The 27,341-nt window shown below is 35.6% G+C and overlaps 2 protein-coding genes across 3 annotated transcripts in view; one reads left to right on the plus strand and one right to left on the minus strand.

The window, feature by feature from the left end:
• Positions 1–27,341, plus strand: part of PCDH9 (protocadherin 9) — a 979,957-nt gene that overhangs the window by 183,743 nt on the left and 768,873 nt on the right. The gene's annotated exons all lie outside the window — the stretch shown is intronic.
• Positions 1–27,341, minus strand: part of LOC114238370 (TSSK6-activating co-chaperone protein-like) — a 44,489-nt gene that overhangs the window by 15,836 nt on the left and 1,312 nt on the right. The window lies entirely within an intron of this gene.

The raw sequence follows: 27,341 nt of genomic DNA on the forward strand, positions 1-27,341 counted from the left end.
AGGGGAGAAACTCCAGCTGTTCAGACTGGGGCCCATCTATCTCCTGCCTCAATACCTCTGAGGGCAAAAGTATGTGAATGACACTGATTTCTGGGAAAGCAGAGACAATGACTTCTCATTGTCCCACACATTTGATTATTTCTAAGTAGCCATGTCAGTGGGCCCAATGGCCACCAAGTTTAAAGGCCTTGCTTCTCTGTGGATATAGAGTCAACTTTAGCACCTCTCTCCCAAGCTCCAGTCAATCAGATTCAGGCTGCCCAGACTCATTTCAGCAATGAAGCAGCTACTATTCTAAGGAAAATATGTATTGAATCGCGGATTTCAGTCTGGAGAATACATATCAGAATTCACAGGGCACCTTTCTCAACCTCAAGGAGGCACATCAAGTAGCTGTGAGGCCCACTGGTTTTCAAAGAAGCCGATATTCAACCAGAAATGTTAAAAAGCCAAGAATACCCGCTTCATGGTGATGAGTTGTATCTTTCTAATTAAGTATCTATATGGTCATGAATCTGAGAATATATGACAAATATAGTAATATATTTACAGAATAAAAATTTCTTCATCTTTGTAGCCACATTCTTTGCACAATGTATATAAAATAGTGCATACATCATCAGTGCTGGCTTAAAAGCTTAGGCTGAATCTGTCCTCCCTGCCTTTGTGATAGTGTGGTGAGTGAGAATGTTGATGATGGTGGTAGTGGTGATGACGGGAAGGCATCCACTGACACTTATTGAGTACAAGGCTCTATGTTAAATGCTTTACATATAGGCCCCCATATAATCCTCACAATAATCTTATTACTACGGTGCCATTTTCACCCTCCCTTAACAGAGGAGGAAATGGATGGTTGGAGAGGTTAATTAGTCAAGGTTTACACATTATAATAGAGTTATGATTCTCACTCCAGAACATGGGCTCCTAATTTTACACTTTGCTGTCTGCTTGAGAGCAAAGAACTGTAAGGGAGGCTTGGGGTCTTCTTTAAATGAGTCTCCTGAGACACACTTGTACCAAGCAAATTTCTTTATCATCTATAATATTGAAACTCCGTCCCCTCCTTTAGTGAATATAGTTAATTATTGACTGTGCATCTTATTGGGAGCAGGAAAGCAAATAAACCCAGCAATACAAAAATAGACATAGAGATACATAGATAGATAGCATCTGGTTAGCTAGCTAACTGGAATAGATGTAGTGATCAGATCGAGACATAATCACATTTTTGTTAATTAGGCCCTTACTGATGTTGTTTAAGTGCCATCCATTCTTCTAAACAAATAAGTGTTTGCCTCTTAAATAAGTAAATTGCAGCCCTGGCCTCATTTAGTACATTAACCACCTTATGAGAACTGATAAGACTTCTTTAAATATTCTAGTATCCTGTGGCTTCTCATTTTGAAATAACAGGATGTCAGTTATTGAAGATTCTTTTTGTGCATGTTATTTTTTTCTGAAAATACTCTATTTATTTGTTCTGTACTGCTTACCGTGTTTCTATTTAGACATTATTTTTCTCAGAATATAATATCTACCCCCCCTTCAGAGGTCTAGAAATGCATAATTCCATTTGAATCTAACCAAAATCCAAGGAGGAGTACTGTGCATTTAAAGATACTCAGTGGATGGGAGTTGGATGACTGTTGATTCTGCTCACACTGCCTGTTCACACACATATTTATCTTAAAATCTCAACAAATGTACCATAATTTTCAGAAAAAAACATCTGACAGTTATAAACTGTTTGGAACTTCTCAGAGTTCATTTTGACCTATGCTTCCTACAGCAACTATTACTCATATTTGATGTTTCAACAAATGTAATATACATATTATCATCACTGTTTTCACTCTCAGAATTGATGGCACACCCGAACAAATGTAAGTGGTAAGTTAAGTCATTAAAGAGATTTATTTTTTCAAAAACAAAAAAAAAAAAACTTCAGAGAAAGAAAAAGAATACATTTTAGTAAGTGTAATATTTTCCTCAAAGGGAAAAAAATCCAGGTAGGATCGAAACAGTTCAATGACTTTTAAGTAGAAATAATAAAATATAATCCACTAAAGAGAAATTAAGTTTAATAATAGGATCAATGCAATGGTGAAAACTTTAAGCAGGAAATCAGCACCTCAAGTTACTTTTAGAATCATACAATTTCTCTGATGGTCTCAACAAATATAATATGCTTATCATATATGGTGGCTCAAGCAAACACATTTATTCGTCAATGCAAAATACGTGTTTTTTTAAATTTCTACTGGACACATGTCCCAGTGCTGAATAATATGACAGATGTGGGATGTAAATGTTCCCAACATTAAGAATTGTAATTTTTTTTCTCAGGGTGAAATTAGTCCTTTTATTTCTACTTTTAACCCTTTAAGCTGCCTTGATTATAACAAGTTTCTTAACATTAAATCATGGCAAAGTTTTCTTTTCTCCTCCGAGGTGTTGAATGTTAACATGACTGTCAAAAACATATATCCATTAAATGTGCGTTAGAAAATGATACCTAGAAAAACTCTGAAGTTTTGCTAATACTAACTTATCTAACCTCCAAAGCTGCCAGTTAGGTCTTTGAGGGCTCTTAGATGAATTATTTTTAGACAAAATTAGGACATGCAGCAGAAATGACAAATGAATCCAACATCTTTTGGACCACTATATGCAAAAGCTCATATATTCCCCAAGATAAGCAAATGTGGATGTGTATGTGTACACAACAGAATACATTTATGTATTCATTTGCAAATTAAAATATATGAAAATAAAAATAATAAAATCTAAAAATAGCAGATTTGTCTTAATATATTACTCTATTAACAAAGTTATGTGTCTTCAATTAAAATGAACTATTACTGATATTATGAAGAGAGTTTGGAAGTGATTCTCAATACATGGTCAGAAAGAATAAAATGAAAACTTTAATGTTTTGCCCCTCCTCTTTCTTTTTTTTTCCTTTTGTTTTATCAATCTACCTGTTACAACTAGGTTTTGTTTTTTTTTTTTCCCCAAAGTGAGTGGGTGGGTGAGTGGGGGGAATCAATCGTTTGTATCTTCCATTGATGGTGGGTCAGAGGTTCCATAGTTTTAGAACATCTTAGAATATAATCTCTAGTGTAATAATCTCTAGCTCGTTGACTTCTTATGAGGATTCAATGAGTTAATAGTTAATAGTTATAAATTATTTAGAAAATATTTGGCATAGAGTAAGTGCTCATTAACTGTTGTTGTTGTTCAGGTTATCACAGAACTTGTTTCAAACATGAATCTGATAAATACTGGAATTATAAACTTAAATGTGTCATCTGTATTATCAACACACCTAATGTAAATGACAACTTGGCCTAATAGGCAAATCATACATTATATACATTATTTAACCAGTGAATCACAAAGGTGTTTTGCATTATTTTGTTTGTTTTTTGGGGCACAAATATGGAGGAGATGAATTCAGCATAAAGTCATTGTTTTGAGATAGCTTATGGTATGGAGAATAAAGGTGTGTGTGTGTGTGTGTGTGTGTGTGAGAGAGAGAGAGAGAGAGAGACAGACAGGGAGGGAGAATACACGCAAAATAGAGCAAGATAATGTCATTTATGTACATTTTAGCCTCAGCCCCCTTTCCAATATCCTTTATCTTATTTCACGCTGTTAATCAAAATTTCCCATCCCAGAGCACCACATTTTATTTCCCTCATTCTATAACTTTGCTGTTTCTCGTCCTATGTCTTGTTTCCTCTGTGCTATTTGTGGCCTCTTTACCCTTCTGTTCTCCTCTTTCATTTTGAGGTTCCTGGAGGATGGAGCAAAACTGCAGTTCTAGATGTGCATATGGCACTTATTTTTGGACAAAGCTTTGCCACAAATTCCTGTTTTCCCCTCATTTTTTATAAAACAAGTTGAATCACCTAGAAGAAAATTGAAATTCACATTTTCTTTCACGATGTTCTTTATGTCCTCTATTTGGGATCTCCTTACCTGCTCCCACTGGCTTCTCTAGAACAGGGCACTCCACCACCCTTGACCTCTCCACCTTCTCCTAGACTATGGGCTGCATCTCCAGACGAGACCACTCCCTTTCAAGCACGGGTAGAACTGCTTAACTGTCATGTCCATATGCGCAGCACCAGATGGAAATCTGCAGCATATGGAACACCTCCTGTCTAAAACGGGGCCATGGACTTCTCTGCTGTGTAGCTTGTTTGAGTAGATGGCAGAGCCACTTCCTCAACCAGAAACCTCAAAAGGCCCTTGTTTTCCCACCCTCCACCTCCACAAATACATCACACGGCTCCGTTCTTTCTACCTCATCCACATCCCATGAATTTATATATTTGTAATATATAAATTATAACTAAATTTATAATTAAATATAATTTATATAAATATGTCCTGTGATGCATTTACTTACTTGGTCTTCTCTTATCCACTCTTAACCTAATGCACAATTTTGAATTTTTGTTTGTTTTGTTTTTAAAGCTGCAGCTAGAGTGATCTTTTATGATATATATACGAAACTGACAAGTAAAACTTTCCATGGATTGTTAGTTATCCTTCAGATAACCTCCCAAATCCTTAACAGGGCTTACAAAGTGATCTGAGTGCTGACCTCTACATCTCACTTCTTTTAATTCCTGGAGTCCATCAACCTCTCTTCCTTCTTAGCCTCAGGCATGCATTTCCCCTGCTGGATATCTTCCCTATCTTTTCGTTAACCCCTTCTTAAAGGACTAATTTCTACTCTCACTTCGATGTCATTTCTCAGGGTGTTCCCCTGGCCCCCTTCCCCCTCACCCCTTGCCGTACGTGTTGTCCACCAATTTGCTTCCCCTCATCAAGCTGGCTGCTCACTGATGGTTCCCAGCATATAATAGCATGAAATAATTCTTTGGGAAATTGAGCTGAGAGTCAGAAACATGAGAGCCAAATTCTAAGCTTATCACTTATATCAACTTTGTGTATGCCACTTAATTTCTCCAAGTTTTATTTCCCCCATCTATAACACATGGACTTGCATAGCTGTAGCAAGTATTAATAATATCAAATAATATCTAACACAGTCCTTGGAACACTTAAAAACATGGTAGCTATTATCCTGATATTTCCCAACTCAAAAGTTATTCAACCTCCGATTAGGTTAGTTGTATCATCCTGCCTACCAAATATGTGACCTAATAAGTAATATGAAAGCTCAAGGTGTATTAGGAGAAAGAGAGAGAGACTGAAAGGCAGGATGGTTTCTGCTGGCCAGTTGTGAAAAATGATGAGCTTCCCTTCAGTCTTTCCTTATCCACCGGTCACTATTTGCTAAAGGACCCCTGTGTTGATTGACCTTTTCATTGTACCTTCTGCTTTTTACCCCTAATTAAGACCAATAGTTGCGACATGTGAACTCTTAGTTGCGGCATGCATGCTGGATCTAGTTCCCCTGCCAGGGCAACTAAGACCCGGCACAGCCAAAATAAATAAATAAGCAAATAAGTAAGTAAGTAAATAAATAAATAAATATTAAAAACAAAACAAAACAAAAAAAAACAACCACTAGTCCTTACTCCAGACCCATCTCCCAGAAAGATGAGAGACAAGGATAGTTAGCAGGTCAATGCTAATTTCAAACTAACTTAATGTTTTCTTTCCCTTTATTAATGTGTTTGCATTTCACAAGCATCTTTTGGAGAGAAAATGGCTTAACCCACAGGCTGTAAGAGTAGATATTTTCATTGCTATGGTCAGTATGGTGGGTAATTATTTTGGAGCAGGTTAAATAAAGAATCTTCCTTAAATTATGAATCTTGAAATATTCTCTATTTGATTTGTGCTCTAAGCAGAGTCTGATTGATTCCTAGTGCTACTGCATCTTCATTTGTGGCCATTAATACAATTCAAAAACCAAGTGAAGGAATAAGGTTTCTAATCCCCCAAAGATCTATATCTATTACTTGTTGAGCTTTTAGTTGTATTTTTTATTTCTACTCTTGTCATGTTTATATACACTGAAGATTTCAATTAAAATAGACAGCAGGGTGATATTGAATCAATACTTGTTGTTTTGTATCTAGGGAAAAAGAAGCAATATGAAATATGGAAATCTGAGAGAATGTAAATGCTCTAGGATCCGCTGTGAGACATACCCTCCTGCTTGTCAGACAGACATGATTTTTAGAGCAGAGAATTTGCTAGCTTAAAGAAGACAACTTGCCAGTTTCATTAGTTTCATATCTTTCACTAGTCAGAGTCACTGTTCCAATTATTAAAGCACTAATCCTAAGCTTCCACTAAGTTTGAGCCAAATGAGAGCATGTTTTAGAAGTGCTTTGTGCAATAACAATATGTAGCTGAATACTCCTTATAGATGAGTAAGCTTATGATTACTTCACTATAAACTGGGTTCTGCTCTCTTTTTCTTGCTTAGGTTTAATTTTCATGAGCTTGCCAAGAACATAATTATTAGTGCTTCTTATGAATACCCAGTAGAGATCACATTGAAAGAGATTCATTCTTAGAAGAGTAGAAATGTGCAAATATAAACTAAAGTACCAGTATAGTAAGAACTGAGTAGGTGGAATCACTAATTGTCATTATGGTGAAGTTGTGTTTTTTTTTTCCTCTCCCTGCTCAGGGGTGTGTGGAGAGGTCAAACAGATTAGATCCAAAGAACAGTGAATTGCTTAAACATATATAAGGGACACTTCAGAATAAATGTTATCAGATCAAGAAGTATCTCTTGCAACCAAAATTAGTATGGGAAATCCACCTGCAAAGAGCAAATCTCTAGTGAAGAAAACGCTATGTTTTCATTATTGAAACCAAAGTATTTCATTATTTTGTTCCATACTGTGCACCCCACACAGTATCAGCCTGGGATTCAGAAGAACCTGCAGGAAATCTTGTGACAAACATTTAAGGTCAGCTAGACAACATTTTCATTCTCTATGATTCCCTCTGAATTTACTATTGTTCATTCTGAATTCATTGTTTTCTGAAGGCAAGGAACAAAACAAACACTAACTGTTGGATATCTTGTCTTGCTGTCTCTCTGCAGAATTTGGGGGCTGCATGCAGTTCTTCAGAGTATAGTAGAAAATAATACTTATGTTTATACATTTTGTGTTTCTCTCGAACATATTTTCCTACAGACCTATTAAATTTCTTAAACTACTTATGCACAAGAGTTTCCCAAATTGGCAGTTATTTCATGGTCTGGCAAGGTAAGTGTCTGCTTTGAAATAGCTCCTTAAGAAAAGATACAGATAGTCAGCTACCAGTAAGTGCTTGGTGCCTTGTTGAAAAGCACATGGCTTTTTTATAGTCATCCTCAGGCAAAGATTCCTACAAAAGGTGTTAAGAAGTTCTTGATGTGTATACATATGCCTCCTGGGATTCTGCTCCACCAGCAGTGAGGAGGGAACTACAATAATCTGTCCCTTGAGAAAACTCTGTTCATTGCTGGGAAGAAGAATCTGATTGCTTTTCCAGAATGTTTAGAATATGTTTTATCCCTAATGTGATAGATGTCCGTGTATGAAATATAGAACAGTAGATGATTTTCCCCAATTTACAGATGCCTACTGTTAGCAACATCATTCCTTAGTATGTGCCTGTAAGACAGCTCATAAAATCCATATATATGATATGCTTCCGATCCTTTTTAAAGCAATGTGCTTGGTCCATGAAATAATGACTTCTATATCATTCAAATATTATTATTCTTACATTTATGCTTATATTTTACTAAACACAGAAAGCATAGTAGTTAAGAAAGCCACCTTCCATTGGAACAAGAAGTACCAATTAAGGAAAGCTAAAAGTTAGAGAGAGCAGCCCATTTTTAATTTTAGGCTATTAGAAACATCTGATTACAATGCACTCGCATCTAAAAAAATATTTACTTTTCAAGGGGACTAGAAGGTCTCCTAAGGTTTTAAGCACATGTTGCCATTGCAAACCCTGCAGGTATTTCAGTTTTATGTCTTTGGATGGTTTTGCTTTTAATTCAAACTGTAATGGGCCCCTGTGTTTGCCTGTCAGGGTAACAAAGCTATTCCAGCAGCAGATTCAATTCTAAAGACATAATATGAACACCTACTGTGTGCAAAAACTGTGGGAGTCCCTGAGCAGGACACACCTGTGAGTTACAGAGGCCCTGCCTCTAAACTGCCCACGATCCAGACGTTCAGGCTTTACTGAACTTTTAATTGAAGCCAAATAACCTTGGAGTTTGCAGGCCCAGGGAACATCAGTTCACACATTTGTTCTATCCCGAACCCACCCATTTACCATTATCTTTGTTTTCCCAGGCAGTCCAATTTCTTTCTTTTAGCCTTCTCCCTCCGAGGCTGAGAACACGCATTTGTGTGGGAGTAAAGGCCCCGAGTCACTGCACAAGCACAGGAAAAGAAACAGAAGGAGCAAGCAACAAGCTATGCTGTTATAAGCATGGCCTCATCCCCCTTTGCTCCTGACACTGGCACTTTGGGCCCTGAGCGTATGGGCATGGGCTTGTTTTCAGAGACACTTATGGCACATATATAAAATTTACTGCGCCTTCCTGAAAAAAATGCAGTGATTGTGAACCACTTGGGAGAGGGATAGACTTATGGAAGGGGAAAAACACACCCAGTCAAGACATTAAACACTGGTTTCCGTGCCGTTTTCAGTTACCAGTCTATGAAGGAGGAGCTCTCATGGTAGGCTACAAGATGAGCAAGTGTTTGGATCCTTTTTGAAATAAATTACTTGCCAAGATCTTTTTTATGGACCAATTTTCCTATTTATATCTTTGGAATCATAAGTTTATGAGGTCAGTGGTCAAGGGTAAAGGATAGGCAACACATAAAATGACAGAAGTAGCCTGAAAGTTATTTTTCTATTACTGAAAAGAAGAGCGATAACCGAAACAGCAATTTTGCAAGTAATTAATCCCTTTGAATTGATTTATCAAAGAAATCCTGTTCATAAATTGTACCGTACTTTTGTTGGTAGAAAACAGGTAATATGTTCTATAATGCTTTTGGATGAATAAATCCATGTAATGTCTTAAGTCAATCTTCCAATTTGGCATTGGCATTCTCATCTCACTATGCACGAAATTTTTTAAATCAGGAGAGCTGGCTTTCTGTGTAAGTTGACATATATTAAAACGTAAGAGCATGGTGGCATGCCGTTAGATGCTGTTTGACTTGGAATACCATTGTACATTTTTACTAACATGTTTAATTTTACTTAAAGGCATTATGCTTGCACCTTCCTATATCCATTTAGTAAAGCTATATCAAGAACTTAAGGTGAAATTGTGAATCCAAATTAGTAGCCAGCAAGGGTGGGAAGGAAATAGAAGACTATTGAGAAGACCTTATGGATGTCAATTTCCACTGAACAGGAGGTGGGAAAGCCCTTTGTATGTAACTATATATTTTGCATAACTTAACCTTTAAAGTGTTGTGTGCTTTATTTATATATATGAAATCAAAAAGAAAATGCCACTCTTTTCTACTGAAGATGTCATTTTGGTTGGAGCTATAATTAGAAATGCATAACGAATATTTTGAAAGTGTTTTGTTTTTACTTGGGTAGGGTTGGAGAAGGGAAGAGAAAGGCAAATGCACTTCAGCAGGTGCTGCTTACTATTCAACTCAAAGAAATCATTCCAGTGGAGGCTGTGAGCACTGTGGCCTTTTGGAAAAGCCAATAGAGTGGGCTAAGAAACCTGGATTCCAGCTGGTTTTCCCACTAGTTATGAAACCAAGAGGACATCTCTAGCCTTGTCTAAGTGCCTCTGCTTCGTTCCCCATTAGCACTTTGTATGTTGTATACATATTATAGCCCACACATAGCATGTGCTCACTGTACAGGCGTGATGATAAGTACTTTATATGCATTGCTCTATTTGAAATGTCCTATCAGAACATTTACTAGATTATACTGAAATGATCTGTTCCTTAGTCTAACTCTTCTGTGTGACAGAGACTATGCTTTATTGACATTTTAGATGCTTTAGTAAGGTTTGTTAAGCTGGACTGACCTTTTAAGTCCCTCGTTTCTCATTTTTTTTAGGTTTTCATTCTTTCAGATAACAATAAGAACGTATTTCTCCTCATCAGGATAAGCAGGGCTTCCTTAGTGTTTTCCCTATTGTTGTAATATGTTACAGTAGAGTATTTTTTTGGTATACATTTCCTGTGTTACCATAGACAATTGCCATTTTAATTTTATTTTTGTAGCTCAAATGACTCACTCCGACACAGGGAAACATCCCCTCAATAGATTGTTCTTAGTGATAAAATAAGTGAAAACATCACAGATTCTCAATTCATCAGACACTAAAAACATAGAGTGAAGCTACAGGGTTTGCCAAAATAGAGATCTTCGCATTGATCATTGTCAATTTGAACTTAAGTCTTTTTAAAAAGCTATGCCTTTTTATGTGTTTGTATTTGCTGTTGTGATACAGTCATTAATATTTTACTAAGCTTTATCAGTTTTATCAAACAGAAAAAGGGTTGTTTGACTGACCAAGATTTGTTAGTCTGTCTCTACCTGTTAATTTTAAAAATCGGTGAAGAGTTATTTTCTAAAACAGCTTAGGGTCTCTATCTTAAAGCTGAGTGTAAAATCCATTAGCAGCCCACACTGAGGGCTAATTGCTACAGTGTAATCTTGGCAACATTTTTATAACTGCTAGTGAAGCCCACATAGCTAAGAGATTACATTACCTTCTAGTAATTATATTCTCAGGGGATTTTGTCCTTAACATATAATAGTGTGAATAATAGCATGGGTCACTGGCCAAGGATGGAATTATAATCTGTTCAGATGAAGATCTCCTACTAGTATAAACTATGTTTGAAATGTTTCGAGTTTATGTCTGTGGTGGATAAGATGAGTTTCATTGAGATAAATACTCTCCTTTTTCCTTTTTCTCTTTGGCCAAAAACACACCAGTACCATTCAGGAAGAGGAGAGGGAATAAAAAGAAAAATAAGAAATAAAGAATAAGAAAAAGAAAATAAAAACAAAAACAAAACAAATACCAAAAATAATCAAGGGACAATAATTACCAGAATTTGATAGAAAGTTTCTTTCCTCAATGGTCTGGACAGCCAAAATGAGGCTAAGGGTTTATTCTTTTTGAAAAGGAACACTTGAGCATGTCATCATATTCAATTAAATTTTAGTAGTAGGTCTAGCTTATACAGCTGGAAAAACCAACATGCAAACCTAAACATTATCAATTAGACCTATCCATCTATCTATCCACACATATATATACATATACTTGTACACATATATATGTATGTGTACATGTATACACACAAATATATATACACACATGCAACTTCTTTCTTCCCTTGACAATTTATTGTAGACATCTTTTAATAAAACTGTTCCTAAATTTAGAAAATACATAAATAAATAAATTTTAGTAGTAAGGATGATAAGGAAATTAAAAACATTTACTTATTGATGCTAAAGTTTCCAATTGGGTTTTTTTTTTTTTTTTTTTTTTTTTTTTTAGATTTCTTTATTGATTGATTGATTGATTGATTGCTATGTTGGGTCTTCGTTTCTGTGCTAAGGCTTTCTCCAGTTGTGGCAAGTGGGGGCCACTCTTCATCACGGTGCGCGGGCCTCTCACTATTGTGGCCTCTCTTGTTGCGGAGCACAGGCTCCAGACGCGCAGGCTCAGTAGTTGTGGCTCACGGGCCTAGTTGCTCCACGGCATGTGGGATCTTCCCAGACCAGGGCTCGAACCCGTGTTTCCTGCATTAGCAGGCAGATTCTCAACCACTGCGCCACCAGGGAAGCCCTCCAATTGGGTTTTTCAATTCCATGGCTAAATAGCCTATCCAAAAATTCAGAGTTTAGTAGCCTTTGAGGTCACTTGAAATGTTGTTTTTTTAGTCACAGCATAGCCTTTTCATTAATTTTCTTTCTGGGCAGTGCCACTGCATTATCAAACAAGAAAGCAAGTGATGCAAAGCAAAGGTGGGAGGTGGAGAGAGAGACAAAGTCTGTGACTGACCGAGAAGGACCAGGTATAGTCAGCTAGATGCATTGAGATGAGAAGAGATAAATATTGAAATTATCCTAGACTATGGGAGAGAAAGAGAAATGCTTGAGAGGAAATTGCACAATACACTATCTAGCTTGGCCTGAACACAGCATTTGTATAAGGTTTGTTGAGAAATAAAATAGGAAAGGAACATTTGAGTCATGTTGTAGAACAACTCAAACTCAGCTGGGAACATTGACCATGTCAGGCATCCACTGGACAATGAAATGATAAGGATGTAGAGAAAGGGCTCTGTTTCCAAATGTTATTTTACCCAGATCCCTGCTGAGGTTCCCACTGCCTCTTGGAGATCTGAGTAAACTTGTCCTGTCTCCCTAATTCCTTATATCCTGAGAAAGTCTCAATCTTTCTCCACAATTTGTAAATTCCCTTGGGCTGCATTTCCATCATCTGCTCCGTTTCTGCCCTCTATGTGTGCACAATCTCTACTATAATCACACTGTACTGGCAGGATATCTTATTTGGTGTCATCAGTTTTCCATAAAAAATTACATCCACAACAAACATTTGATACTTTTAGTAACTTTGCTAAAGATTTGAGAGGTCATGCCCCTAAGTTTCTTCTCCACTCCTTCCCTCTCATTTTACTGAGAGTCATTTCTTCTCCTTCACTGAAGCCGTGATACAAACTGACATCCATGTTCTTAAGGGACTCCCCCACCACCTCCATGAATTTGGTCATTTTCTTGAATTATTGATATTCAGTAAGATTTAGTCACAGCCTTTGCCTATCTCTGGAACTGTAGTGTAAAGTCAGCAACCTTTGGAAGATCCCAGGATATACTTTAACATCTGCCGTTCCACTTACCATACTCCATTGAAAGAATTAGACTTGTTTTAAAAGGGATGGCCTGGAGAAAGCTTAGGGCATAGTTCTCTTGGGACTACAGAAATGACCAAGTTGTACTTTGTACGTGTGTGCATAAATTGTGCACAAACACAATTTTTCTTATATGTAGAAAACACACAGTGAATATTTTTGAGAAGCCCTGAGAATTCCTTGTGGAGTTGGCATTTGGGTTCTCATTCTGATAGCCATACAATGTGATGGGAATTTTGATCCCTTCCTTCTAGCCACACTAGTAATAGAATGTTGTTATAAGATTATATTTCTTACTTTTCACTTCAAAAAGATCTTTCTTTCTTCCATTTTTCCCCCCCCCTTTTAGCACAGCTTCAGGATAAAGGAGATTCAGAAATTATCCCGATTTCTTTCTTGAGTTTTGTGGATGTTTTTGGTTGCTTGCTTAGTATGTGTGACTCCACCCCTCATTCCCAACAACAACCTGATTATGTCTGGGTTTCTTCCTTCATCCTGACCCCTGCCCCAAGGCTGGAACTTTGTTTAAATGAGCTAGTTTTGTTAATACCAGTCCTCTTTCCCTAGATTAGAAATGGATTAGCCTAAACCAGTTTAATTTGATGAGAGGTTTGCTTTGGCCTGCCTCAAGTTTCCATGCATTTATACGGAGGGTAGAAGGCCAGCACAGCTCTCCTATAAGACATGAATTAGGTTATATATACATAGTCACGACTATCGTACCGGGAGCCATCTCATGACCATCAGAGACAGCAGATTTATGAAGCGACTGCAGAACACATAAAGATAAAGGAACTGGTAATCAACGGCAGTTTTAAACCACTAGATCAACTAACCCTGACACTTGCTTTAATTTTGGATTCTTTGTTAGGTGGGCCAATACTTTTCCATGTACTTTAAGAAATTTATTCCCTTTTATTAAAACAACCCAAACATTTTCCTATTATTTAAATCTATAATTCCAGCTATTGCATATTTTACCTTCATGTCCCATGGGCCCTGTAATTTTATCACACTATTTTCAATGTTTTATTTCTGTATTTAGCACCACCATCCATTTTGTCACAGAGAGGAAATCTTAGGTTTTCCCTTCCTCTTCCCCCTCACTTCCCACCCAGCTGATCACTAAGTCTATTTTATTCTAATTGAAGTATAGTTGATGTACAATATTATATAAGTTATGGGTGTACAATATAGTAATTCACAATTTTAAAGGTTATAATCCATTTATAGTTATTATAAAATATTGGCTCTGTTCCCCATGTTGTACAATATATCCCTGTAGCTTATTTATTTTATACGTGATAGTTTGTATCTTTTAGTCCCCTACCCCTATATTGCCCCTCCCCACTTCCCTCTCCCCACTGGTAATCACTAGTTTGTTCTCCATATCTGTGCATCTACTTCTTTTTGTTATATTCACTAGTTTGTTGTATTTTTCAGATTCCACATATAAGTGATATCATATAGTATTTGTCTTTGTCTGACTTATTTCACTTAGCATAATGTCCTCCAAGTCCATCCATGTTGCTGCAAATGACAAAATTTCATTATTTTTCATGGCTGAGTAATATTCCTCTGTGTGTGTGTGTGTGTGTGTGTGTGTGTGTGTGTGTGTGTGTGTGTATACACACATACCACAACTTCCTTATCCATTCATCTGTTGATGGACATTTAGGTTGCTTCCATTTCTTGGCAGTTATAAATAATGCCACTATGAACATATGGTGTGTGTATCTTTTGGAATTAGTGTTTTTGTTTTTTTCAGATATATACCCAGGAGTGGAATTGCTGGGTCACTAAGTCTTATTGATGTATCACTTAAATTCATACAGCACTCCTATGCCTATTTCAACTGCCTTGCTTCAATTCTTAATCATTCTTTACATGGACTATTGCAATAGATGCCAACCTCTGTCTCAGCCTTACATCTCTTCCCCCAATGCTACAATCTCCAAATTACTTCCAGGAAGAGCTTTCTAAACAAAAATTTGGCATGTCCTCTTCCAGCCTAAAATTTGTAAGTAATTTCCTATCCCTTGAGTGTAAAGTCCCAAATCTTTTGCATAACATTCGACATATTTTTTCTTTTTCTTTTGAATATGATGTAGCTGATAGTTATATGAATTCCATGTCCCGATTACACGGTGTTTCTTAAAATTCTCTAAATATGACTTATTTTCTCACAACTTGATGGTCTTTTAAATTCATCTGCTTTCATGTACTCACTGTAATTAATATTTGTATATGGCAAACTCTTTTTTATCTGCAAAGATTGTCAGGGAGAACCTTTAATGTAATTTCTAGCTCAACACTCCTTAGGAAGCGTTGGGTTTTTCTCCACAGGGCTCCTGCAAGTTCATTCCATACCTCTGTTAGAGCACAGCACAGCACATTCTAATAGTTTATTTTCTTGTCTGTTTTTCTACTAAACCCTGAACTCTTGGAGCTAAGCACCATTTGTCATTGTATTTCTGATACTCTCATTGTGGCTGGCACATAGTAGACAAGCACTGCTTGTTTTGGAATGAATAGTGAGAAAGAGAATTGCTAATGTAAAGACTGAAAGTTATCTGTATATGACATCAACCCAGCTTGTTAAAAAGGAAAATTTCAGAGAGTTAATTGTTTTTGTTTGCAGTTATCCTAGTGATAACACATGACTGATTTTATATTTGTTTTGGTCATTTTATTTTCTTTTTCACTTAGATACTTGATTTTGCTTTGTGGTTTTGTGTTGTTTTTTTTTTCCTCTGGAATGTATTTAGTAACAGGAGATAAAGTGGCTTTATCTTAAATAAGAATTTAAGTCACTAATCAGGAAAACACAATTGAAAACACATTTTTAACCAAAATTGTATATTATTTACTTGATATTAAGTGAATATATATTCTGTTTGACTTACAGGTAGATTATAGAGATAGCGTGAACTCAGGAGACTATCTTCTATAGCTTATTTCTGGCAAAAGTACAGAGGTGTTGCAATTATCAGGATAGGTTAGGTCATGTTGTAGTAAAATGAAACAATTCACCTCTCCCCAAATTGCAAGATCTCAGAGATTCAACATCACGAAACTTCTCTTCTCATTTGTGCTACAAACCCCATGCATAACAGAACACCTCCACTCCACACAGTTACTCAGGGATCCAGGATGACAATATGAGCCCATACTGGAGGTGCACCTTTGGGATATTAGGGGCTTTGCCAGAGCAACAAAATAGAAAGGGAATGGAGAATTGTGTGTGTGTTTTCTGTAGTCAAAACCTAGAAGTGACACACTTCACTTAGATCACAGTTCAGTGGCCAGAAGTAGTCACATGACCTTGCCTAATGCCGAGGGCTGAACACATAAGGGAGCAAATGCAATTGTTTGTGAGCATTTCTTTCTGCTACGTTATTATGGTACCTGTTTCATAGATTCTTACAACAATCCAGTCTTGGAAAAGTTAGTAAAATTGGTGAAGAGGCAGGGAGAGAAAACAAAGACCTTTTATTTCTGTCTTTCCAGTAAGCAAACTGCTCTTCATTTGAGATTCAAGTTCTAAGTCCCCTCTCATAATCACTCTTTCTTTCAATCTATCTATCTATCTATCTATCTATCTATCTACCTACCTATAATATCTATCTATCATCTATCTAGACATTGCATGTCTACTGAAGTGCACATAGAACATTAAAGGAAATATAAATATAATAATTAAATGAAATAAAAATTTAAAAGTAATACATTATCCTACTTTTTTCATCAAGATTTTTTTCACTCTAAGATACAGTATCCAACTGTACCAACTGCTTTTAAACATAAAAGGGAACATATTGGCTGATAGTATTGAAAAGTTTAGTCATTTGCTGCATTGACTTGAGGCTCAGCTATGTCCTGTTGCTCTAATAATGTTGTCAGTACCTGGGATCTCCTTTTATTTCCCATCTCTAGATCAACTCTGCTCCATTGAGGCTTTCTTTCCAGGAAGGCTCTTTTCACTAAGTGTTCCTTGGCCATCTCTACTCCCTACCTGCTCATTAAAAGTGAGGTTATCACCCCAGACCAGTTGGAACCAGAAGGTTGATGATGCCACCAACCTCCCACTTTCCTCCCCACCAACCAATCAGAAGAATGTCCACGAGCCAATCACACCCTCTTTGAACCATTACTATAAATCTTCTCACTACTCCCTCCAAGTTGGGACACACAATTTTGAGAGCATTAGCCCGCTGTGGCCTCCTTTGCCTGGCAAAGCAATAAAGCTATTCTTTTCTTCTTCACCTAAAAAAAAAAAAAAAAAAAGTGAGGTTATCAGGAGGATTACATTAGCTATCACAGGCAGTGTCTAGAAGGCTGTACACTTACTTAACATTTCCTAAGTGTTAGTTATTCTATCTTTGCTGTTTTAGAAAGAGTCCAGAAAGAGAATTTCATTACCGTGGCTCAAATAAAATGCTCCAGGCTTAACTAGTCAGTGTGATTAGTAGATCAAATATTGTGAATGGTCGGACTCGTCATTTGTCCAACCTTTGAGCAGGAAGGGATGTGTTTGTGGTCAGCTCTATCTGACATTCTTGGAGTGACTGTTGGGGAGGGGGATTCCTTGAAGGGGAAAGTGATCCTGGGAAGGCAAAACAAACAAACAAAATGCCTACTCTGCTTGATATGCCCCAAACATTAGCATGTTCATTTGGAGCCGTGCATTTGCATATATAAGGTATACTGATGAATTCTCATTTTCATTTAAAATGTATCTATCAATGTTTCATACCTCATTCAAAATTAACAATTATGATGGAGAAAAATATTCAAAGTGAATATAGGATACTTAATTTTTTAAGTCTTGGGGGAGTAGAGTTTTCCTTCTGAAATAAAAATAAGTATTTTTATGTCTTTGGTAGTTAATTATTTACTCAAACTGTAACTTTTTTATTTGCATAGATGAAACTATATTGTTTCCCCAAAATACCTACCTTTTAGCAGCAAAATGTATTAAGTATTTCTTCCTGGCAACACTCTTCCCTGCTCCCACTGTGTTTTGACTTAGGTTAAAAATTTCATAAGCCTTTGGTTATTGAAAAACATATTTCCAGGTTTTCAATATGATCTCAATGTTTATTTTTATAAAAAAGTCATATTAATGGATTATTATTGTTTAAGTGCTTTACTATCATGGGAAAGAGTAGATTATTTGACTAGGTGTTTTTAAGTATTAGATTTGTAATTTCATCAGGAAATTGGATACAGTTTGGTTCAAATCTAATTAAATTAGATTTGGGGCATGTGTATGTTTGTTAAGGCAACCTACTATGTTATTACCTTATGATCAATTATCTTAAAAAATTAATACTATAAACATCACACCAGATTGCAGTTTTCTAAAATCCTAAACATATACATGTGCATTTAAATTACTATACTTATCTACGGTAATTATGTTTACAATCATTTTATTCATATTTTCTCAGATCTACAGTGATCTTAAAATATCTCTGGAAAATGTTTGAAGTATGTGTCTTTTCATAATGCAATCACTGTTATAGTATTTTTGTTCCAAAACAGGTTCATCTTAAATTAAAATTTAATTCATTTTATAATATAAAACCCCAAACAATTTCTTATACTGGCAGCCAATATCAGAGGTGATTTCCTTGGATTCTAAGTGAGTTCTTGATTTCAAGTGGAATTTTTGTAACTTGTTTTAAAGCATTTGTGATTTCTGTTTCTGGTTTAACAGCTGTTTTCATCATTTCCATATGAACTGTTATTTATACCTTAACATTAAGCTTCTGGGAATTCTTTTCCTTACTGTACTATCTCACAACCATATTCTAATATTTACAATCTTTCCTCCAGCCCTCTCACCACCACCATCTTTTCATGTCCATTACAGTAATCTTTTCACTATTTTTATTATCAAAAAATCACTCTGTATGCCAATATTCTGATATTCTTATTGCTCAGAAAGACATTTCTCCATTGGCCAAGACTTAAGGTTTATGGGGGTAAATAAACTCTGCCCCTACATTCTCAAACTGGTCTTTTTTACTAGAAGGAGGTCCAGTTAATTTTATCTTTCTAAGATACTGAAGAATAGCAGTAATAAATTTTCATTTATGAAATGGAACAGTCCTGAACCATGACCCATCTGAGAGTTTCCATCACTCATTTCTATGCTCTGTGACAGTATGCTTGGTGCCAGAGAAGAACTTTCAAAATATTTCTGTCATGTGAAAGCTGCAATATAGTTCTCACAGAAAGAACTCTCCTAGTATCAGATCTATACAACAAAACAAGAATAGCATTGTGTACTCAACAGACACCTGATCATTTCTGTAAGATGGTACATGTAGATTTGGAATCAAGCCTTCAGATTTTGTGTTTATACTTGGGATCATAAGAGTTCATAAAGATGGCCATAGTTATGAAGAACAACAACAAATCTTTAAATAACATTTTTAAAATCTAAACTGTATAGTGGATTTTTCTATCTGTTCATAGAATACGTACAGTAAACCTACAGAAAGTGTAAATATCCCCAGGCTCAGGGTTGAGGATACATATATGAATCAAGAAGCCAAGCTCCAAAACCATTTCTGTGCAAACCAAGCAAGTACCATAACTTCATGATTTAACATTAATAAAGTGAGCATTTTTCCCCCAGTTCCAACACTATTTAACCTGGAGTTGAAAAGAAGTTAAAAAGAAATCCAAAACCTCTCCTGAGTTGATTTAGACTTTTCTCCTTATGACACTGCAACCAAAAAATAGTGTAGGATTTTGTGGAAAGATGAAGGGAATGTATCAGGGATTGAGGGGTACTCTAAAGCTGCTTTTAACTAAGTCTGTGGGGTAATCTGAAAACTAGATCCTCCAGCCTAGTGTCAGGTATATGTTAAACCCCAGTTTTAATTTACAACCCGTAATTTAGTTTCCTTGGCAGTGATTCATAAATCCCCATTTCATCCCACGACTGCTGCATGATAATGATGCTTTCTCCGGAGCAGCTTCTATCACTACTAAGCCTGCTTCTCAAGCCATGATGTCTTCCACTTAGAGAATTCCACCCAATGCCAGTCTTAACAAATGCATAGCCTTATTGAAAATGTGCCAGTGCCTCACATTGTTATGCAGGTCCATGGTCATTAAAATTTTATCATATAAACCCTGCTGTCTGCACAGAAGAGGAACTGAAAATGTTGGCAAGGGATGATCACATATTTTATCAGAATCTCCTAAAAGAGAAAACCAACATGTTTAGAGCAGGAAGGAGCTAAAATAAAATTGCCTTTAATTTAAATATATCAAAATGTCCAAACCTCTGAAATTGACATTTATCTACTACTGTTCATTTTCACATTTCCCTTGAAGGTCTCAGTTTCCCAAAGTTTCATGACAGTCTGATGCAGTTGCAGTGATATGATTTTCATATGTTTCTCTTGGAAATCTTGTGTTAATCAAAGGATGCCCCTGAGACCTAAAGGCAGCATGCTATTGATTACAGTGTTGACTTATCAAAAGGCTAAGAGATTAGTGGGTTTACAGCTTTATGTAGGAATAGAGATTTGAATGGCTGGAAACTTGATTTGGGGAATTGTACGTTAGCTTATGAATACAGATAAAATATGAAAGAGTGGGGCAAAACCAATCTCACAGTACCTACAACATTTCTGTGAAAGGCACACGCATTCCCCTGCAAAACATTCCTCCTTACAGTTGTGTCTGAATACATTTTGTTGATTGTGAGATGTGGCATTTTATGTTTTTCCTTTTTAGATTTAGAACAGACAGTGACTCTCCTAAAATGCTCCTGTGCTGTTCCAATTTCCGTCAACGGCATGAGTAATCACTTTGAAAAGAGAAAATCTATCAGAGCTTTGAAAATATATAAGAGTTGTTCTTTTTTGTCATATTTTAACATTTTATTGTTTGGAACAGTTTTAATGATTTATGTCTATAAGTTTTCAAGGTTAAAATCAGAGTGTGGTCAGATAATTTTAAGCAGATGAGAAAATCAACCACGAACAAATGTTGGATTATGTCCTAAATTTCTAAATATTTGTATTATTTTATGCACAGATAGGACAACAGTTCTCATCCTTGGTAACCTGGCTCTAAGTAGTGCTGTGGAAGTAGTGATACGTTTGCTCCGATATATTTTTTCCTCTTCAGTCTTTTGAGATTGTTGTGGAGACAAATTTGGTGGGGAGATTTCTTGATTCCAAGCAAAGTTAATTAATCCATGTTCAAATTTACCTTAGGTGCCTTCTTATAATTACCATCCATTTTTTTCCCTAACAAATCAAAAACTAATATATAATTTAATTTTCATAATATAATTTTAACATATAGTTTAAATCATATAATTATATCTTACATATTTATGTATTTGAAGCAGTCTTCGTTTTTTTTTTTTTAATTTTTAATTTTTATTTTTTTTAATTTTTGGCTGTGTTGGGTCTTCGTTTCTGTGTGAGGGCTTTCTCTAGTTGCGGCAAGCGGGGGCCACTCTTCATCGCGGTGCGCGGGCCTCTCACTATCGCGGCCTCTCCCGTTGCGGAGCACAGGCTCCAGACGCGCAGGCTCAGTAATTGTGGCTCACGGGTCCAGTTGCTCCGTGGCACGTGGGATCTTCCCAGACCAGGGCTCGAACCCGTGTCCCCTACATTGGCAGGCAGATTCTCAGCCACTGTGCCACCAGGGAAGCCCTCTTTGTTTTTATTGAAGTCCAATTTCTGAGCTTAGCTTTAAAAGGTTCAAAAGTTAAGAGAAGCATAATGTTGTAATGAACAGCTGCAGGTGTTCACTTAAGAAATTGGAAACTGTGTATTAACTCTATGAACATAATTCAGCCATTATGGGAATTCTGAGTAAATACAATAGAAGAATTGAAGTGGGGATTATATCTATTACTGTACAATGTATATATATACAAGTAAATGTTATGTCTAGCACATCCATATAAGAATAAACCTTGATAGGACATTTTGGAAAAAGACACATGCCCTCTACGTGACTTGCACACTTTGGACTGTACATACCTGCCTGCCACTGTATCCTGTGGCATACCTCTGGTGTGAAATCTAATTGTGAAACAACTGAGCAAATGTTTCAGCTTGTAGCTTCAAAAATGCCATGAAGAAATTAGCAATTATTTGATAATCATTGAACCTGCATTTTCTTCTCTTTAAGCATTATGTAATAACAAGGTATGCATGTACAGATACATGAATATACATATATGCATATGTGTATACGTGTACACACAACCAATAGAGCACAATATTTCAAGACCACTATATTCATTATGTAATCATGCAATTTTTCTGTAGGAATGAAATATTATTTTAGGATTGACTAAGATAGTAAAACAAATTGACTAAACTTTCAGCAGTGAGATATCTCTGAACTTACGTGCATTAAATTATACTTTGAATAGTTTAAATTGTTTTGAACAGATAAAATTTTAAGAAATGGAAGAACAGTCTAGCATGAAAAATTTAGACCTAAACAATGTCACAGTATATTTTTCAGAAAAAAAAAAAAAATGTTTACTATATTTATTCCTTCAGAGTTGGTTCCACCATGTAGTTTCCTGGGCCCAGGATAGGATAGCACAGGTAGAGCACAGATATGTATTTTACAGTGTCCATTGGTTTGTGTTTTTGTTTTTCTTTAACAAAACAAGCTGGAAGATCATTAGTAAAATCCCACTTCACCAATAATGAAGATTTTTTTTTTTTTTTAAAGAAATATGTGCCGTACTAGTTTTTTTTTTTTTTAACTTTTGGGTTTATTTATTTATTTATTTATGGCTGTGTTGGGTCTTTGTTTCTGTGTGAGGGCTTTCTCCAGTTGTGGCAAGTGGGGGCCACTCTTCATCGCGGTGCGCGGGCCTCTCACCATCGCGGCCTCTCTTGTTGCGGAGCACAGGCTCCAGACGCGCAGGCTCAGTAATTGTGGCTCACGGGCCCAGCTGCTCCGCGGCATGTGGGATTCTCCCAGACCAGGGCTCGAACCCGCATCCCCTGCACCGGCAGGCAGATTCTCAACGACTGCGCCACCAGGGAAGCCCAATAATGAAGATTTTTGTATGAATGTCATAGGCAGGATGAGTGTATTGAAAATGTAATGAACTGGCCTTAGATTATTATATATGTATGCTATTATTCGCAGTTCAAATAGTATAAAATGTATGAGTATATTGCTGTCCATTTTATTTATGAAAATTAAAATAAAACACCATCCTTTTCAAGTTTGTAAGTTGTAATAGTGATTTTCTTATAAAATAATTTGTGTCTGAATTTCTTCCTAATCCTTGCTGTCTTCAGTAAATAGATGTCTCATTTATTGTTTTGTTTATCAACACTGAATTGAAATGCACATTAAGTGTTCAAAAGATACTGAATGTCTTGCTTCACAGACTGGCTGGGAATGATTTCCAGTATAAGAAGACTCAATCAAATATTCCTTAAGCAATAAAGACATTTAATCATTTCATATCACAGATATCAGAGAGGTAGGCAGTTCCAGGGACCAGTGACTCAGTGATGTGAATATAGCATTTGTGAAGGGTAGAATTTTCAAAATTCTCTTGTCCTCCTTTAAAGGTCACAAGATACCTGTCACAGAACTGATTATCATGGCTTCACACCCTTGTTCCAGGCAGAAAGACATTCTTTAAATCACCATACCCTCATTAGCACACCCTTCCAACATCTGTCTTCTCAGAGATTGGATAACAACATTTTTTCCTATTAATGTTCCATTTTTTTTTTCCTTCAGTCTTTAGTATCTCATCTGTGACAGATGAACTCAGCCCCTCTGTATCTTTGAAAAAACACTTCCTGAACATTGGGTTAGTTCCTTTTATCCCCCTTCATTATTACCTTTTCATTGCTTACCTGGTGCTATCATATATATGAACATTAACTTTTCATTGCAGTCACTCACAGCTCTAACATGGAAAATATTTCATTATCCTGCTTCAAAATCCAGTAAAAAGATAGATGTACTATTTTATAATAAAGAATCACAACAAAAAGAAAGAGAGAAATTCTAATTCTCATTGGTATGAAGGTGACTATTATAGCCTCCTTACTTGTACATTTATGTTGAAGGAATGGCAAAAAAAAAAAAAAAAAAAATGTGGATCAAAAGTCAGGGTAGGGTGTCCAGCTTGTATTCCAAGGGTTTCCTCAGACCCATGTAAATTTTTTTTTAACAATTTAGAAGGAAACTTAGCAAACAGACTAAAAACATGGGTCAATGCTAAAATTCATTGATTCAGATTTTGCAAACTATAAAAACCATTCTGATAGATCTACAACTAATAACCGATTCTGACTGCTTCAAAACATTGCTTCAAAACAGATTGCTGTACTTAGGAGGCAAGCTCTTCAAATTGTTACTCAGCAACTTGCCTGGAACAGCATCAATCCTCTTATATGTATTAAAAACTATCTTCTTAAATTTTGTGCCCTTTATACAATATAGCTAATGGTACTCATGCTTTCACAGTTTATTTTTAACTCAAACTAAAAAATAGCACAGACATTTGTCCAAATAGTCTTATAATGAGTCTCATTCTAACTGTGTCAATAACATGTAATAACATTCTGGTTTTAGGTATAAACCTTAGGACAAAGGAGACCATTTTCTTTTTTAATATTCAACAGAATTTTTGCATAAATACAAGCAATGTTATACTTCTCTAAATTGGAAATATTTACTTCTTAAATTGTTCTTATTAAAGCTGATGTTTTAATTTAAAAAAAACATTTAGCAATTGCCTTCACATCTACAGTCTATGATTGCCGGCTTTTCTAACAATTTCCACTGGAAGCCCAATGGCTAATTGCAAAATTCTTGCCAGTACAAGTGCACCTGTGTTCTCTGTAGAACTGCTCGTCTTATTAAAACTTTTGTGAACACTTGTTTTGAAATTATTTTTTCCTCTATTTTTCATTGGCAAGTTTCTACAAAATCATATGAAGTCTTAGTAGGAGTAGAAGGGCTCTGTCTCTTTGAAAAGAGTGGTTTCCAAAGGTAGCTTCTCTTAACTCTGTAATAATAAATCAAAAACAATACAAATATTGTTAATTCTCCATAAAGTACCCTAGCAAGGCAAATATTTCAGACATAAATAATGGAAAAGGGATCTATGAATACTCAATGAAAAATGCAATATTTTATAAAATTATATTTTAAACATAGAATAACAAGATATTTTGGAGGGCACAAGTGTTACTTGAATTGGATTTTACAGGTAAGAAAAGAGTTAAAAGTTCTGGAAGAAATTATTATTGTAAGCTGCAGAAACTATGGATACTTTTTAACTTCATTATATATACATATATTTTAATTTTTTGAAATAACTTGTTTTTTATCTGTTTGCTCATTACAAAAATTATGGATGATTCTAGCTTTAGATTACACTGTGTTTTCATTATTGGTTCTTTTCTTAACACCTGGTTTCAAAGCAGTTTATGGCTAAAAAAAAATAAAATAAAGAGGCAACATTACAGCTCTCTCAAAGCTTTATATAAATGGTTCCATTTTTTCACTCATTTATGCTTTGAATACAAAGTCAGTGTGAAGCAGTAATTCTTTTTCTTTATTTTACTCTCAAAATGTCAATTTTGAAAACATAGCATGTAATTTTAGGGCTAGTTAGTCTAAGTTTCCTGTATCAGTGTTACTAGTAGTTTGAATAGATTACCGTGAATGACTTGTTTAAATACTAAATAAATAAACTTACTTTAGGAGTTGTGGATGTATTAGATTTTCTTATATCTGCTTTTTATTGTATTGTCAAAAAGTTGTAATTTTCCTTCCTAAGTCGTCAGGTAACACCCTTAATTAACAATGGGAGAAGAGTGGAGGTAAACTTTAACATATGGAGGGAGAGACCCTCAACCTGCAGGGTAAAGGCTCTAAGGAGGTATGAAGAGCAAACTAATCTTTCCATAAAGAGTATTTCAGGCAGAAGGCACCTGGATTCTGGCAGAAGTATCCTCAATCTCAGCTGAAATTACCTTATCTGGGAAAGAATGCTGGGTCTTAGAGGCTCTTCTAAGCATTCTGAATTACGGGAACAATTTACTGTCTTCCACTTTGCTTATTTGTGCTCATGGAAGATGTTTTGCTATTGGTCTAAAGCTATAGGTCCAATGCAGGGTACACCTGGGACATTTCTTCTTCTACTCATGCAAGACAACATGCAGTCTTTTTCTGATAATGGGCTCACTAAGCCAGCAAGAAAAGTGGTTGGCTCAAAAATTGTGAAGTTGTGAGTGTCCCAAGGCCTCTGTTCATTTTTACAATGATTTTGACAGGAAGATAAAACGATTCCAAATATTATTTATTAAACTGAGAAAGTTACCTGGAAAGAATGAAAAAATAATTATAGAAAACCAAACTGAAATCTTTGAGTTTGGGAGTTGAAAAATGGAGAGTAATGAGAGGTTGCACTAGGTGAGTAGTATTATTTATGTTTAAATGTTCTCGCCAGAATTGCAATGTGTTTTCCTGGTTGGAAAAAACAATGAATAAGCATGGTTCCATAATGCATATTGATCATTCAAAAGCACATTGCAAACTAAAAGGCAAAACAACTTAGTCAAGGCTCTTAAAACACAGGCGGGGAATTATGCCAGTAAAGGAAGCCGCTTTGTAGGGAACACAGGGATATATTAGCTTTTGAATGAAGAGGTTAACCACTGAAGCACTTTTTTAGAAGGGGTGGAAAGACAGCAGACCTTGGAAAAAGTAGATAATTCTTTATGGTTGAGAACCGGCCTCCACAAGAGTCTACATAGGATATTTTCAAGAATTACCTAATTAGAAAGAGTGAAAATTTACAAAAGACAGTATTAATATTGTTTTTAAGAAGCCATTATATTTTTCTCATGATTCTAACTTTGCATAGCTTTTTACATATAAATTTCATCTCAGGACAAATTGGAAGAAGATATATTCTCCTCTCTTTCTGCTCTTCTTTCCTGATAAGAAAAAATTCCAACAGTTTTTAAAGTATTTTATCAAAATTATAATTTCATCTGTCTTGCCTTGATATTATGAGTTCCATGACAGTAGATCACTTTTTCATTCATTTTTGCATAATCAGTGTTTAAGTCAAAATATTTATTGAATAAATCAAGAAATTGATAAAAAATATATTAACAGACTTGTTTAAAATTACAGAATTCATATAAGCTATTTTTAGAAGCTAATTTGATTTCAGGCCAACATGATTTTGCCAGAATTATCTTTCTGATTAATTCAACTCTAATAGTCAACCTTTAAGTTAAGAAAGAATAAAAATCTTTGAAGATGTCAAAATTTGTCTAGCCCTTATTTAAATTTATAGGTAATCCATCAAATTTAAGGTGTCATTTATTCTAAGGTGTCAATGTATGTGTATTGTAAATAGGTATTAATATGACATATTTT

This window comes from Balaenoptera acutorostrata, chromosome 18 (assembly GCF_949987535.1).
Source record: "Balaenoptera acutorostrata chromosome 18, mBalAcu1.1, whole genome shotgun sequence".
Lineage (NCBI taxonomy): Eukaryota > Metazoa > Chordata > Mammalia > Artiodactyla > Balaenopteridae > Balaenoptera > Balaenoptera acutorostrata.